Source organism: Nycticebus coucang, chromosome 13, assembly GCF_027406575.1.
Source record: "Nycticebus coucang isolate mNycCou1 chromosome 13, mNycCou1.pri, whole genome shotgun sequence".
Taxonomy (NCBI): domain Eukaryota; kingdom Metazoa; phylum Chordata; class Mammalia; order Primates; family Lorisidae; genus Nycticebus; species Nycticebus coucang.
In genome coordinates, this window is record NC_069792.1 from 65,372,663 (window position 1) to 65,386,937 (window position 14,275).

Genomic DNA, 14,275 nt, shown 5'->3' on the forward strand with positions numbered 1-14,275 from the left:
ACATCCCGTGGGTGATGCCCACCGGCCAGCCGTCTCTCTCACCCCACGCAGACCTTATGGCTTTGCACAGCAGAGACCTGCACAGGGAAGGCTTGTGTGGCCACTGGGCTGGACAGGATGGGAGAACCCAGACCAGGTTCCCTGGGAAGTACCTGGGCTGGGTGGAAACACATAGTCTGTCACTGAGAGGCGTCCTTGCATCCAGGAGGTGACCACATGGGTGCTGCGGTGTAGGCTGGGAGGGCAGGAAGAGACACAGCTCTTTTGAGAAAGGAAGCTGGTGAGAATGAGGCCAAGAAGGGTGGGCAAGGAACAAGAGCATGGGGACTGCAAGCCAGGCTGCACTGCCCTGCGTCCCCACCACTTCCACGCTTGTCACCCAGCATAGCATAAGTGGCCTTTTTAGGGAGCTTGGCTGTACCCTATCTGTGAAGATGCTTCAGGCCTCTGTCCACACCACACTGAGCTCTGAAAGGCAGGAACGTGACACCCGTGGAGACTGCAGTTCATGGGAGGCTGTGGGTGGTGCTGGAATAGGAGTACGTGAATGCGATGAGAAGTTTGGACCCTGCCCTGTGGGCCATGGAGTGACTCTCTGTAGCAGGTTTATGAGCCATAGCAGAGAACACCAATTCTGGAAGCACTGCCTGCACAGAGTAAACCACAATAACAACTAAGTAGCTGACTGAACTCAAAAGTCAACATTATGCTCATCACATATTTCAGTTTCTCTCTTACACGAACAGCACAGACCCCAAGAGCAAGCACATGCCATGGAGGGCTCGCTCCCCGAGGCCCAGCACACTGCAGCACCAGGACCTGTCGGGGTGGGGGTTAGAAGTGCCCTGTCTAATGTCAGAGAAAGGGCTCATTAGCCTTCTGCTAATATTCCAGCATGCCCAATTTGTACTCCAGGAGTGAAAGCCCAGGCTTTTGAACAAAGATGGCAGCTGGTGGCTCATTCTGCAGGCAGCTTTGCCTTTAGCTGATGTGGAGATTTCAGGCCAATGCAGTTTCCCTGGAAAACTCCAGTTTTGTTCTTTTCTTTCCATCTCTTCTTGCCTTCTCTTCCTTCTCCTGTCTGGCCTGAGAAGCCAGTTGATGGTTCTTTGTTATGGGCAGCCCAACAAACTAACTAATACAGACTCCTTTTGGCAGGTTTCAGGATGGGCCCTTCCCTTTCCCTGCCTCAAAATAGGCATTAATAAGGAACAAGATTGGTATGTGGATAGTGGAGAGCAGAGAGTCTCTAGACAAGAGAATTAATAGGAGCAGAACAGGCACTGACAAGATGCTCATGCAGTGGGGAGAAAGTTGGGAGTAAGGATAACAGTGCTGGGCGGCACCCTTAGCTCCGTGGGTAGGGCGCCGGCCACATACAACAAGGTTAGTGGGTTCGAACCCAGCCTGGGCCAGCTAAAACAATAATGACAACTGCAACAACAAAAAAACAGCCAGGCGTTGTGGCAGGCACTTCTAGTCCCAGCTTCTTAGGAGGCTAAGGCAAAACAATCGCTTGAGCCCAAGAGTTTGAGGTTGCTGTGAGCTGTGACGGCAGAGCACTCTACCCAGGGCAACAGCTTGAGATTCTGTCTCAAATCAACAACAACAATAACAACAACCACAAAAAAAAAAACCCAAAAACAGTGATAACCAATATTTATCAAGCACGTCCTAGAAAAATATAGCTCAGAGAAGTTAAACAAGATGCCCAAGATTAGTGAGTGGGGAAGCCAGAGTTTGAACCCAAGATTACATTGGTTTGTTTTTAACTTTCCAAGCAGAGAATGCAATTGGTGCTTAAGGTTCACTCTAATCGTCCCCTGGGAGGAGTGAGGGCTTAGCCTGGGCCCGGTCTGATTTCCTAGGAGTAGCCTGACCTAAAGTAGCTCTTGCCTAGTAACCTCCATTCCAAACGTGGCCACTGGGCAGGCCTGGTGCTAACCCAGCCAAATTGGAGCAGAAAAGTCAGGGCTAGAGCCAAGTATCTTGCTCCAGTTCTGTCCTCAGTGGCTGCTGGCCACTGCAGAGACCACCCAGGGTGCCTGCACACTGGCCAAGAAATGCAGAGTGGTTTGGGCACAGCCATTTACTTTCATTAACAAGGATTTGCTACACAGCTGCTGAAGAAAGCCTGAAGACAAAACCAAACAATCCCCCCAAAATGTTCAGATTCCAAGAGAAAGGTTGAAACCTTCTCTCAAGCAACAGGCCTGGGGAGAAGGAGCCAACTTGTGGCCACAGGGCCCCCCACCCTCCCTCCCCAGGATCAGACAGTCAGGGGCTCAGCTGTCTTGCCTAACCCTGGATTTTTATGTTCCAACAGCTCCTACTCACTCCAAGAACTGTTCCTATAAAATCTTCCAGTAGAACTCCCTTTTTTACCACTAGAGGCAAAGATCCCAAATAGGTCGATCTTATACCCAGATAGGGTCCTTGTGGCTATTGAAATGCAGACATCCTCATTCTCTCTCTTTTTTTTTTGGCTGGGGCTGGGTTTGAACCCACCACCTCTGGTATATGGGGCTGGCGCCCTACTCCTTGAGCCACAGGTGCCGCCCTGACATCCTCATTCTCATCAACACTTCAGCTGGGCTCACTGTGCGTCAGGGTTCCCGGCGCTTTATGCACAGTGTGTGCTAATTTATCCTGTCCTCATACATCCTCCTAACTTGCCAAGTCTCATAGCCAATAAGTGGTGGAATTAGGGTTCGAAACCCAACAGTCTGAATTGCTTCTAACCACCATACTTCTCTGCCTTTCTTAAAAGATTTGGGGAGGAGATCAGCCTTTCTCTTGTTTAGCAGTTGTAAGATCCTCACCATCAAAACCAGGCATCAGGCAGCAATTGCTGGCCTTGCATTCTCTCTTCCCTACTCTGTAGAGCTGCTGAGTACAAAACTCTGGGCTACCTACCTGCTTGCCCTTCCCTGCTTCCTTCCCAGAGGGCTTCACCTTTTAGTTATCTTTTCCACCCACAAGATGCCTCAGGTGAGAGGAGTAAATTATCATCCTGAAATACTTGTGAGTCCCCAAATTAAGCCATTAACTCCAGAAGGCCTTATGAGCTATGTAGATAGTGTCATTGCAACTGTTAAAACTAGCAAATTGTACCCCACGATTGCATTAATGTACACAGCTATGATTTAATAAAAAATAAAAAATAAAAAAATAAAAAATAAAAAATAAAAAAATAAAACAGTGGTTCATAGCTTTGCTTTGTCTCCAGCAGCTTAACCGTGGCTCTGGTGGAGCATGATGGGGAGGCTGAGGCAGCATGCACCTGTGTCTGCTAGATCAGGTGGGCCCTCCCACAGCACCTTGTAGCAGAGCTTCTTTGTTCAAGACCCGGTAAACTGGGACCCTGTCCCTCTTAATCGTGCAAATATAGGGTACCCATTGCAGTAAGGGAAGAGTCTTACAGGTCTTTCTATCCTTTAAAGTCACCCCTTTCTGGGTTGGGAATGGTGGCTTGCTCCCGTAATCCTAGCACTCTGGGAGGCCAAGGCAGGTGGATTGCCTGAGCTCACAGATTCGAGGCCAGCCTCAGCAAGACCTCATCTCTAAAAGTAGCCAAGCAATGTGGCAGGCACCTGTAGTCCCAGCTCCTTGGGAGGCTGAGGCAAGAGAAGCGCTTGAGCCCAAGAGTTTGAGGTTGCTGTGAGCTATGAGGCCACCGAGGGCGACAAAGTGAGACCGTCTCTAATAAAGTCACCCTTTTCTATATCTCTTGATATGCAGAAGTGGTCCTTGGTAGGAGGGAATAAATTCACTTTGAGCAAAGCAGCCTTATAGGACAAAGGGGATTGTATTAGTCCAAAAACATCATGTAAGTCAAAGTAATGCTGCAGTAACAAAACAATCTCTCCAATCATAATGTCTTAAAACTACCAAGGTTTAGTTCTCTCATGATTCCTTGTCATACTTGCTGCAGAACTAAAGCTGACTGGCCAGAATATTGCTGGTCAACACAGTGAAGGGAAACAAAGCTGTGGAGGGTCTAATGCTGGCAGTTACATTCAGCAGCCCAGGAGTGAACATGCTATTAATACTTCCACCCACAGCCCATTGGCCAGACCTGAATTCATGACCACCCTCTTCTGCCCAGCCACAAGAGGGAAGTGCAATGCTGCCATGTGTCTGAAAAGCAGAGTCTAAAACATCAGATAGACTCACCTTTACGATCTTTATAAGGGTGGGGATCCAGGTCTCCTTTCCACTTGAAAATTATTACAACCACACTAAGAACAGAATGGATGTGATGAATGGTACCAAAAGTCATCATGGCCAGGTGCAACTCTAACCAGCAAGGCTGACGAGAGCCTTGATTGAATTGTCCTGGTTGAACTACATTAAAAATTGGAAAGACGGGCGGCGCCTATGGCTCAGTCGGTAAGGCGCTGGCCCCATATACCGAGGGCGGCGGGTTCAAACCTGGCCCCGGCCAAACTGCAACCAAAAAATAGCTGGGCGTTGTGGCGGGCGCCTGTAGTCCCAGCTACTCGGGAGGCTGAGGCAAGAGAATCGCTTAAGCCCAGGAGTTGGAGGTTGCTGTGAGCTGTGTGATGCCATGGCACTCTACCGAGGGCCATAAAGTGAGACTCTGTCTCTACAAAAAAAAAAAATGGAAAGACAATATATAATCTCTTGGAAAAGCAAACTGAGCAAATCTAAATATGGACAACCAACAAAAGGCTGTTGTGATGGCTATCCCACTAATAATATTGTTGTGATCAGAGAGAAGATTCTGGATCTGATTTACATCCAAGTCAGGACAACCTTATTTTGTGGGATAATTAGAGAAAAAGGGGGGGGGATTGTCACAAATAAGACTTGTAAGTGTGTAATGAAGGAAAACTTTGTTGAGGATTAAGAATATTCCTCTATTCCTTAAGAAATACCTGAGCGCATAATTAAAAAGTATGTCTCCCTATTGGCTAAGAATCACACATTGTGCTGGGTATAAATGTCACTTCATGACATGGGATAAAGAAGTGGGGGCACTTAGCTCTCACAGGGAGGTTACCAGATGCTAGAAATGGGTACTTCAGACCAGTTTAGACAATAGTCTAAAGAAGGAGCAATATAGACTGACATATGTTGACTAATGTTACAGACTGAACTTCCCTCCACCCCCCAAATCATAGGTATGCTAAAGTCCCAACCTCCAGTGCCTTAGAATGTGACTGTATTTGGAAACAGGGTCTTTAAGGAATTCATTAAGGTTAAATGAAGTCATTGAGACAGGCCCTAATTCAGCATGACTGGCATTGTTAAGGAACAGATTAGGTCACATTCAGACACAGAGGAAGACCACATGAAGATATAGGGAGAAGATGGCCATATACTAGCCAAAGGGAGAGGTCTCAGGCAACATCCACCCTACCAACACCTTCATCTTGGACTTGTAGCCTCCAGTACTTTGATCAAATATCTTTCTGTTGATTGACTTGTGGTTGTTATGGCAGCATTAGCAAACTAATATAAACTGTCTATCAGACACTCCTCTATTTTTAAAAAAGTAATCAAATCTTAGAAGTGTTGATACTATTATCTCAATTAGTAGAAATTCCTAAAACTTATATGCTCACCATTTCTCTATCTTGCCTCAGCCTCCCGAGTAGCTGGGACTACAGGCGCCTGCCACAACGCCCGGCTATTTTTTGGCCTCTCCCCAAAATATATTGTCCAAACAGAGAGCTAAAGTCAGCATGGAAACTGAACAAAATTGAACATGGCCTTTATTTCAGTACTTGGGGCCTTACTGCCTACACTATAGGGATACTTCACTATTTGTATTACCTATCATTAAATTTGTATTAGCAAATTATTCTGAAATGTAATAGCTTAAAATAATTATATACACTTAATACCTCTCAGTTTCTGTAGGTTGAAAATCTGGGGCAGCTCTGGTAGCTCAATGGGTAGGGCGCCGGCCACATACAGGGGCCAGCAGGTTCGAACCTGGCCAGGGCCAGCTAAACAACAATGACAATTGCAACAAAAAAAATAGCCAGGGCTTGGTGCCTGTGGCTCAAGCAGCTAAGGTGTCAGCCACATATACCTGAGCTGGTGGGTTCGAATCCAGCCCAGGCCCACCAAACAACAATGACGGCTGCAACCAAAAAATAGCCAGGCGTTGTGGCAGGTGCCTATAGTCCCAGCTACTTGGGAGGCTGAGGCAAGAAAATCGCTTAAGCCCAAAAGTTTAAGGTTGCCGTGAGCTGTGACACCACAGCATTCTACCGTTGTTTGGTGGGTGACATAATGAGACTCTGTCTCAAAAAAAAAGAAAATCTGGAGGTGGCTTAGCTGGATGGTTTGAGTAAAGTTGTCAGAGGTTGCAGTCAAGATATCAGCTCGAGTTGTAGTCATCTGAAGGCTTGACAAATGCTGAGGCATCTGCTTCCAAGGTGGCTTTCTCACATGGTTGGCATGTGGCATGTAGACCTCTCCATAGTGCTGCTTGAGTGTCCTCACAGCATGGCAGCTGGCTTCTCCCAGAGTGAGCAATACAAGAGGGACATACCAGAGACGACACTGTCTTCTATGAAGACTCTAGGAAATTATACACCACCATTTCTGCAGCATCATATTGGTTACATAGATCAGCCCTAGTCAACATAGGTGGAGACTATACAAGGGCATGAATACTGGACAGCAAAATTCATCTTAGAAGTGGCTGCTATATTTCTCCATCCCAATTTTATGAACATTTGAAATTTGACCTTTCTTCCTAACAGGGACCATGCCATCACAATTTCCATAAGGCCATTATATTGCTTGCCTACCCATAGGGGCCTTTTCTGTCTTAATATTTCTTTCTTTTTTTTTTTTTTTTTTTTTTTGTTGGAGTTTTTGGCCAGGGCTGGGTTTGAACCCGTCACCTCTGGTATATGGGGCTGGTGCCCCATTCCTTGAGCCACAGGTGCCACCCATGTCTTAATATTTCATCTGAGTTATGACAATGCAATCCCCAGTACTGGTATATTTGGGTAGCCTTCTCGGTGTTCCCTCCCCACCACTACCACTTTCAATGTTTTGTTTTGAAACAGAGTCTCAAGCTGTCGCCCTGAGTAGAGTGTGGTGGCATCACAGCTCACAGCAACCTCAAACTCTTGGGCTTAAGAAATTCTCTTGCCAGAGGGACTTTACCTAACAAATGCAATCAGTGTAACCTGGTTTCTTGAATCCTCAATGAATCTCCAACAATTAAAAAAAAAAAAAAAAGAAAGAAAGAAATTCTCTTGCCTCAGCCTCCCAAGTAGCTGAGACTACAGGTGCCCACCCCAACACCTGGCAATTTTTTGGTCGTAGTTGTCATTGTTGTTTGGCGGGCCTGAGCTGGATTCGAACCCGCCAGCTCTGATGTATGTGGCTGGCACCCTAGCTGCTTGAGTTACAGGTGCTAAGCCACCACTTTCAAACTTAATTCTATCCTGGAAACCAGATTAGATGAGCATTATAATCCCCATCTTACAGATAATGAAAAAGAGCCATGAAATAGTCAGACTGGGCTAGGCGCCTGTGGCTCAAGCGGCTAAGGCACCAGTCACATACACCTGAGCTGGCGGGTTGAAATCCAGCCTGGACCGCCAAACAATGACAGCTGCAACCAAAAAATACCCGGGCATTGTGGCAGGCACCTGTAGTCCCAGCTACTTGGGAGGCAGAGGCAGGAGACTCACTTAGAACCAGGAGTTGGAGGTTGCTGTGAGCTGTGATGCCACAGCACTCTACCCAGGGCGACAGCTTAAGGCTCTGTCTCAAAAACAACCAGCACACAGGGCCATGACCCCAGGAGAAGGTTCCTTTCACAAGGCCACACTGTTTTACTTTGCCTAGTGGTAATAAACACTCAGTACTTATATTTATCTTTTCAATGAGACTGTGCAAACTAAAAGGGTGCCTTTTTGAAACCGATAGTCAAGGTGCAGATATAATCTAATCAGTGAAATAGGAACTTGCTTCTATCAAAGCTTACCACTGGGTCAGCATTTCTTCATTTCTCGTTACTTCTTAACTTTTTTATTTTCTTCTCAGAAATTCATATAGATTTTTCCAAACCCAGGCTGTGCATTTACTGATCAGCAATTGAGTTTAGAATTCACAAATTCTTCCAAGAAAATTAAAGAAATATAAGGTATCACTTTTTAATATTTTGGGGTACTTTCCTCCTTTCAGCCAAGCAGGTCAATCAAGGTCAAACTGAGACTGTTGGCATCCACTGAGCAGAGAGCTGAAACGTCTAACCTCTGTCAGGATCAGGATGCCAATTGGCAGAGGAAGCTTCTAACAGCACATGACCCCGTTTGGTTTTATTCCTTCCATTAGAACAAGCCAAAGATGAGAGAGCTGTGCTCTGTGGAATTGTGTGTCTGTCAAAGTGAGGTCACACTATTTGGGCAGAGCTGGCACAGGAGTGGTCTGAAAATTTCCTGGGGGCAAATGTGTTTTTGTCACTCATGCTGATCCTCATCCCCCTGGGATTTTAAACCCTAAAGCTCTGGCATAATTTTATACCATTTTTAGCCCATGCTTGACGGAACATTTGAGATTGGGCACCTTTTCATGAATTAGCTAAATTTAGGCTTGGAGAATTCACTCAAACTGGGGACATTACAAGGAGAACAAAGGGAACTCAGTAAACTGACAACTCAGTTCATGTAGTAGATGCTTTATCGTAACTCTGCTCACACTTGTGCTTTCTCTCTCTGTCTTTTAGGAGACCGGGTTATGGCTGGGTGCCTGTAGCTTAGTGGTTAGTGCACTGGCACTAGGAGGTGGTGGGTTTGAACCTGACCCGGGCCTGGGTTTTGCTCTGTCACCCAGGCTGGAGTGCAGTGGTGCAATTTTAGTTCAGTGCAGCCTTGAACTCCTGGGCTCAAGTGTTCATCTTGCCTCAGCCTCCTGAAACCTGTGCTTTTGATCAAATGTCAAGTACCTATGCTTTAGCTCTGCCCAGCAAATGGCCATGGCCATGGCTTTATGCTTTGTGCTTCTCTTCCCATCAGACCATCAGACTGGCCTCGTTGCAATGAAATTTTTGTAATGGGTTACCCAAATAATTAGATAAGTAGAAGTTTGGGAGCTTGGATTAGAAATTCTCTGGTTATGCAATTCTGGGTCACTTCCCTTTTTCAGAATAGGTGGCCACCCCAGGTGGGCTTTCTAAAGCATTCACTGCCATGTGTGTGTTCTCAGACATGACTCCTGTAACTATGCCAAGAAACGTAGAATGTGGCTGGGTGATTCATGCCTGTAATCTCAGCACTTTGGGAAGCATAGGTAGGAGGATAGCTTGAGGCTAGAAGTTCAAGACCAGCCTGAGCAACATAGTGTAACCCCCATCTCTACAAAAAATGAAAAAAGTTAGCTAGATGATGATGCTTGCCTGTAGTCCCAGCCTCTTAGGAGGCTGAGGTGAAAGGATCACTTGAGCCCAGGAGTTTGAGGCTGCAGTGAGCTATGATGATGCCACTGTGATCGTGCCTAATTAGCAGTGCAAGACCCTGTCTCTAAAAACCAAACAAAAAACATAGACTGTGTTTTACTTTCAAAGGACTTTTGTGTATGTAGCCTTATTTGAGTTTGGCAGTGGCTTATGAGCTAAATAAAGGCAGATGTGGTTAGCCCCATTTTTAAAAGTGGACACTGAAACCAGAATGATAAAGTAACTTTCCCAAGAAATAAACCAGTTATCAGTGTAACCAGAACTAGACCCCAGGAGTGACGGTTAATTTTATGTGTCAATTTAGTTGGGCTACAAGGTGCCCATGTACTTGGTTAAACATTCTAGGTGTGTCTGGGAGGGAGTTTCTGGATGAGAGTAACTTTTGAGTGGGGGGACTGAATGCTGCAGATTGCCTCCTTAACGTGGGTGGGACTCATCCACACCCAGGGAGGCTGCTGGGCTGCCTTCAGGCCGGAATATTATTGCTTTCCTGTCTTATACATTGACTTTTTCTGAGTCTTGAGCCTGCTGGCATTTGGACTAGAACTATACCCTTAGCTCTCCTGGGTCTCCAACTTTTAACTGCAGATCTTGGAGTTTGTAAGTCCCCATAATCATGTGAGCCATTCCTCATAATAAAATCTCTCTCTCTCTCATACACACATACATATATACACACGTATTTTCATACACCATATATACATATGGTGTATATATTCTGGCTTTTCTATTGGTTCTATTTCTCTGGAGAACCCTAATACACCAGGTCTTTTAATTCAATCAGTGTTCTTTCCCTGATACTGACACTTTTCTCCAAGGCACAGCTACCAGGGTAGAAAATTAGAGACAGTGCAATTAGAAAATCAACTCAGGGGGCGGCGCCTGTGGCTCAGTCGGTAGGGCGCCAGCCCCATATACCGAGGGTGGTGGGTTCAAACCCAGCCCCGGCCGAACTGCAACCAAAAAATAACCGGGCGTTGTGGCGGGCGCCTGTAGTCTCAGCTACTCGGGAGGCTGAGGCAAGAGAATCGCTTAAGCCCAGGAGTTGGAGGTTGCTGTGAGCTGTGTGAGGCCACGGCACTCTACCCAGGGCCATAAAGTGAGACTCTGTCTCTACAAAAAAAAAAAAAAAAAAAGATCAACTCAGTCATTTCTCAAGTTGGTCTTAAGTTGGTCAGGAAAATGCTAGGACCGAATTAAGGCATCAGATCAAAGTCAGTGAGACATCTCCAGAAGAAAGATTTTCACAAAAGTCTCCCTTGATGTCATCTCTCAAAAGATCTTTCCTAGCTCCAATGTGCCACTGACTGCCCAGAGCCCTTGAAGAAAGTCTCCACGTCTGTCCCTGCCTCATTCTGAAAGTCTGAAACATTTCTCAGCCATTCCAGCATTAGACTCACATGAAGGGCCTTGGTGAGCCTCATGTATGTCTTTCTTGATCAGATTTCTTCCCTGCCCTCTTGAAGATGCAATGAAGGGAGTCTAAAGGCCATGAGACCCTGTAAGAGTGGAAGGTGGAACAAATAAATGGTCCTTCCAGCACTAGCAAGAATTATGGGAATGAGAAAAAGGCAATTTTCAGCTTCTCATCGCCTTTGTATCCTCTATGTTATGGAACAACCTCCTAATTGTTCTCCCTTCCCAAAATCGCGCAGGACTCCTCTTGGTTCAATTGGCAGTTTGACAAAGTATGTAAAGCCCCTGCTCTAGCACAGCACTAGATGCCAGTGATGGAGCAGTGAGCAAGGCCCACAGCATCTTTGTCCTTGAGAAGTTTTACAGTCAAGGGTAAAAGACATGAAGCAATTTCATTAAAGGGTAATGATTGTTATGACAGTGGAAATGTCAAGGTAAAAGGGCAGGGGAAACATTCCCAGTGGAAGATAGAGCATGCGTGAAGGCTCAGAGCTTGGATACAGCCTAGAGGGTAAGATGGAAGTGGTACCGGAGGCTGGTGGGATCCTGATGGTGCAGGTGGGCCGGCTCAGCACCTGGCAGCAGCCATTAGCCACCTGTGGCTGCTGATCACCTGAAATGAGGCTGGTTCCATGGAGATGCACTGTAAGCATACAACACAGACTGGACTTCAAAGACTAGTACCAGAAAAAGGCATAATCTGTCTCATTAACAATTTTATACTGATGACATGCTGGAATGATAATATTTTGGATGTTTTGGGTTATATGAAAATGTTAGAAAATTTTTTTTGACATGGCTACTAGAAAAGTTCAAATTATGTATGTGGTTTACATTGTCTTTCTACTAGATACCACAGCCATGGATCTTGTTATGGAATCTACATTTTATCCTGATAGCTTTGGGAAGTTTCTGAAGTGTTTTAAACAGAGGAAGTGACATGGTCAGATATGCTCTGTAATGCGGAGACCAGATAGTTAGAAGACTAGCCCATAGGCAGGGAGCCCAGTTAGGGACAGCCGCACAGCTCGGGTGAGAGATGGTAGATTAGATAAGGTGGTAGCGATGCAGGTACTTTTATTTTATTTTATTTTATTTTATTTTTTTGAGACAGAGTCTCACTTGTCACCCTCAGTACAGTGCCGTGGCATCACAGTTCACAGCAACCTCAAATCTTGAGCTTAAGTGCTTCTCTTGCTTCAGCCTCCCAAGGAACTGGGACTACAGGCACCTGCCACAATGCCTGGCTATTTTTAGAGATGGGGGTCTTGCTCTGGCCTAGGCTTGTCTTGAACCTGTGAGCTCAGATAATCCACTTGCCTCAGTCTCCCAGAGTGCTAGGATTACAGGTGTGAGCCACCCTGCTGGCCAATGCAGGTGCTTTTATATATTTATATATTTATTTATTTATTATTTATTCATTTTTTTAGGACACTTTAAAATTTGCTTTAATACTTCTTTGGGGAAAAAATATCACACTTTTAGTGAATGAACGAGAAACATTTTTACAGTAGCAGAAGGCTATTATTTGTATCTACCATGCCATGAATTCATAGGGAAAAGGTTCCAGTAGCTCAGGGAGGCATCTTGCCATTGAATGTGACAAAGTGTTGATTGACTTTTGAATTCATGGGAAATAGGTTTCAGCACCTTGTATCACTGTTACATGGGGGCCATTGGTTATCCCGTGTGCTATGCTGTACACCTATTATGTCATGGGCTCATGGGGAATAAATAGATTCTTGCACCTAAAAACATGGTACTCCTGTGTGCTATGTTATATGCTTATTATGCCATGAATTCATAGGGAATAGGTTCCAGGAGCTCAGGCTCCTTTCCGTTAGTTTTCACAAAGTGGGCTTCTCTGGGTGGCGCAGGCTGGCGCTTCAGTTGAACCCAGGTACCTTTCCTTTGGCTTCCTTCTTTTTCTGATCATTTTCCTTCACACGTTTCAGGAAGCTATCTCGGCTCTTAGAGTGCTTAATATGCTCAATACGAACATTAATCCTCTTCGCGAGGATCTTCCCCTTAACTTGTTTGTTTACAACAATGCCAACAGCATGCTAGGTAACACTGCAGACTCTTCCAGTTTTGCCATGGTAACATTTGTGTGGCATGCCTTTTTGAACAGTACCCTTTCCCTTGATGTCTACAATATCACCTTTCTTGTAGATTCGCATATATGTGGCCAAAGGAACAACTCCATGTTTTCTAAAAGGCCTAGAGAACACGTACTGGGGGCCTCTCCTCTTTCCCTTTGTGTTTGTCATTTTGGTGAATTACTGGGAGATGGCGTCTCCCAGTACTTTTATTTATTTATTTTTTTATTGATTAAATTATTAGCACAGTTCCTCTGAGAATCCACATTCAGATAAACTTTGTGGTCTCTCTTTACATAATCCTGAATGCAAGAGATTTCTTTTAGACAATTTCATTGGCCAAAGGGGATATTAAATGTTATGAGCACAATTCATCTAGTATCCAAATTCAGATAGACTTTGGAGACTCAAGGGTCCTCAAACTTTTTAAACAGGGGGCCAGTTCACTGTCCCTCAGACTGTTGGAGGGCCGGAATATAGTTTAAAAAAAAAACAACTATGAACAAATTCCTATGCACACTGCACATATCTTATTTTGAAGTAAAAAATACAAAATGGGAACAAATACAATCACACCACCACATGTGGCCCGCGGGCCATAGTTTGAGGACCCCTGCCAGAGGAAATTTTTTTTTAGACAATTTCACTGGCTAAAGAGGAAATTTGTCCCCAAAGTGCTATGAAATTTTTGCACCTATAATTTGATCTACAATAGTGAAACCCACCAACACAGCATCAATGTCACATTGAGTTTCCAAGGTCATTGTGGGTTTAACAGAAGAGAGGAGTGCTCAGACAGTAGTAACTGAATAGTCACTGTGGCTGTTGCTGTGCTACCTGCTGAATTTAACACCTTAGTCATTGTTTTCTACAGTTCAAGAGCAGGAACTGGGTGACCACTAATAGATCACAACTGCAGTGGAAGTTGAGTGTGAGTAGAACCTATTGTATTGTGTGTTGTTGTCAATATCTGGGTCCTGTGGACTAGTCATTATCACAGGAATATACATACTCCACAAAGCACTGAACACCCAGCAGGTGCCACAGGTAGGATCACTGGCCTTGGGGCCTCTTCCTCTGAGCATTGCTGTCCCTGGGCTCCTAGGGAGGAGTGGGAGATACTAATAGGTGCTCAGGATACAGGTGGAGCATGGCATGGTGTTTTGAGCCACTAGGCAAACAAAATAGACTAATTTACACTCAGGGAAGGACAAGGATTTCCTCAGGACAAAGGTCACCACTATGTGAGGGATCCCAGTGGAGAGGAGGACCGGGAAGTTGGCCATGGCCAGGTGGGCAAGAATCA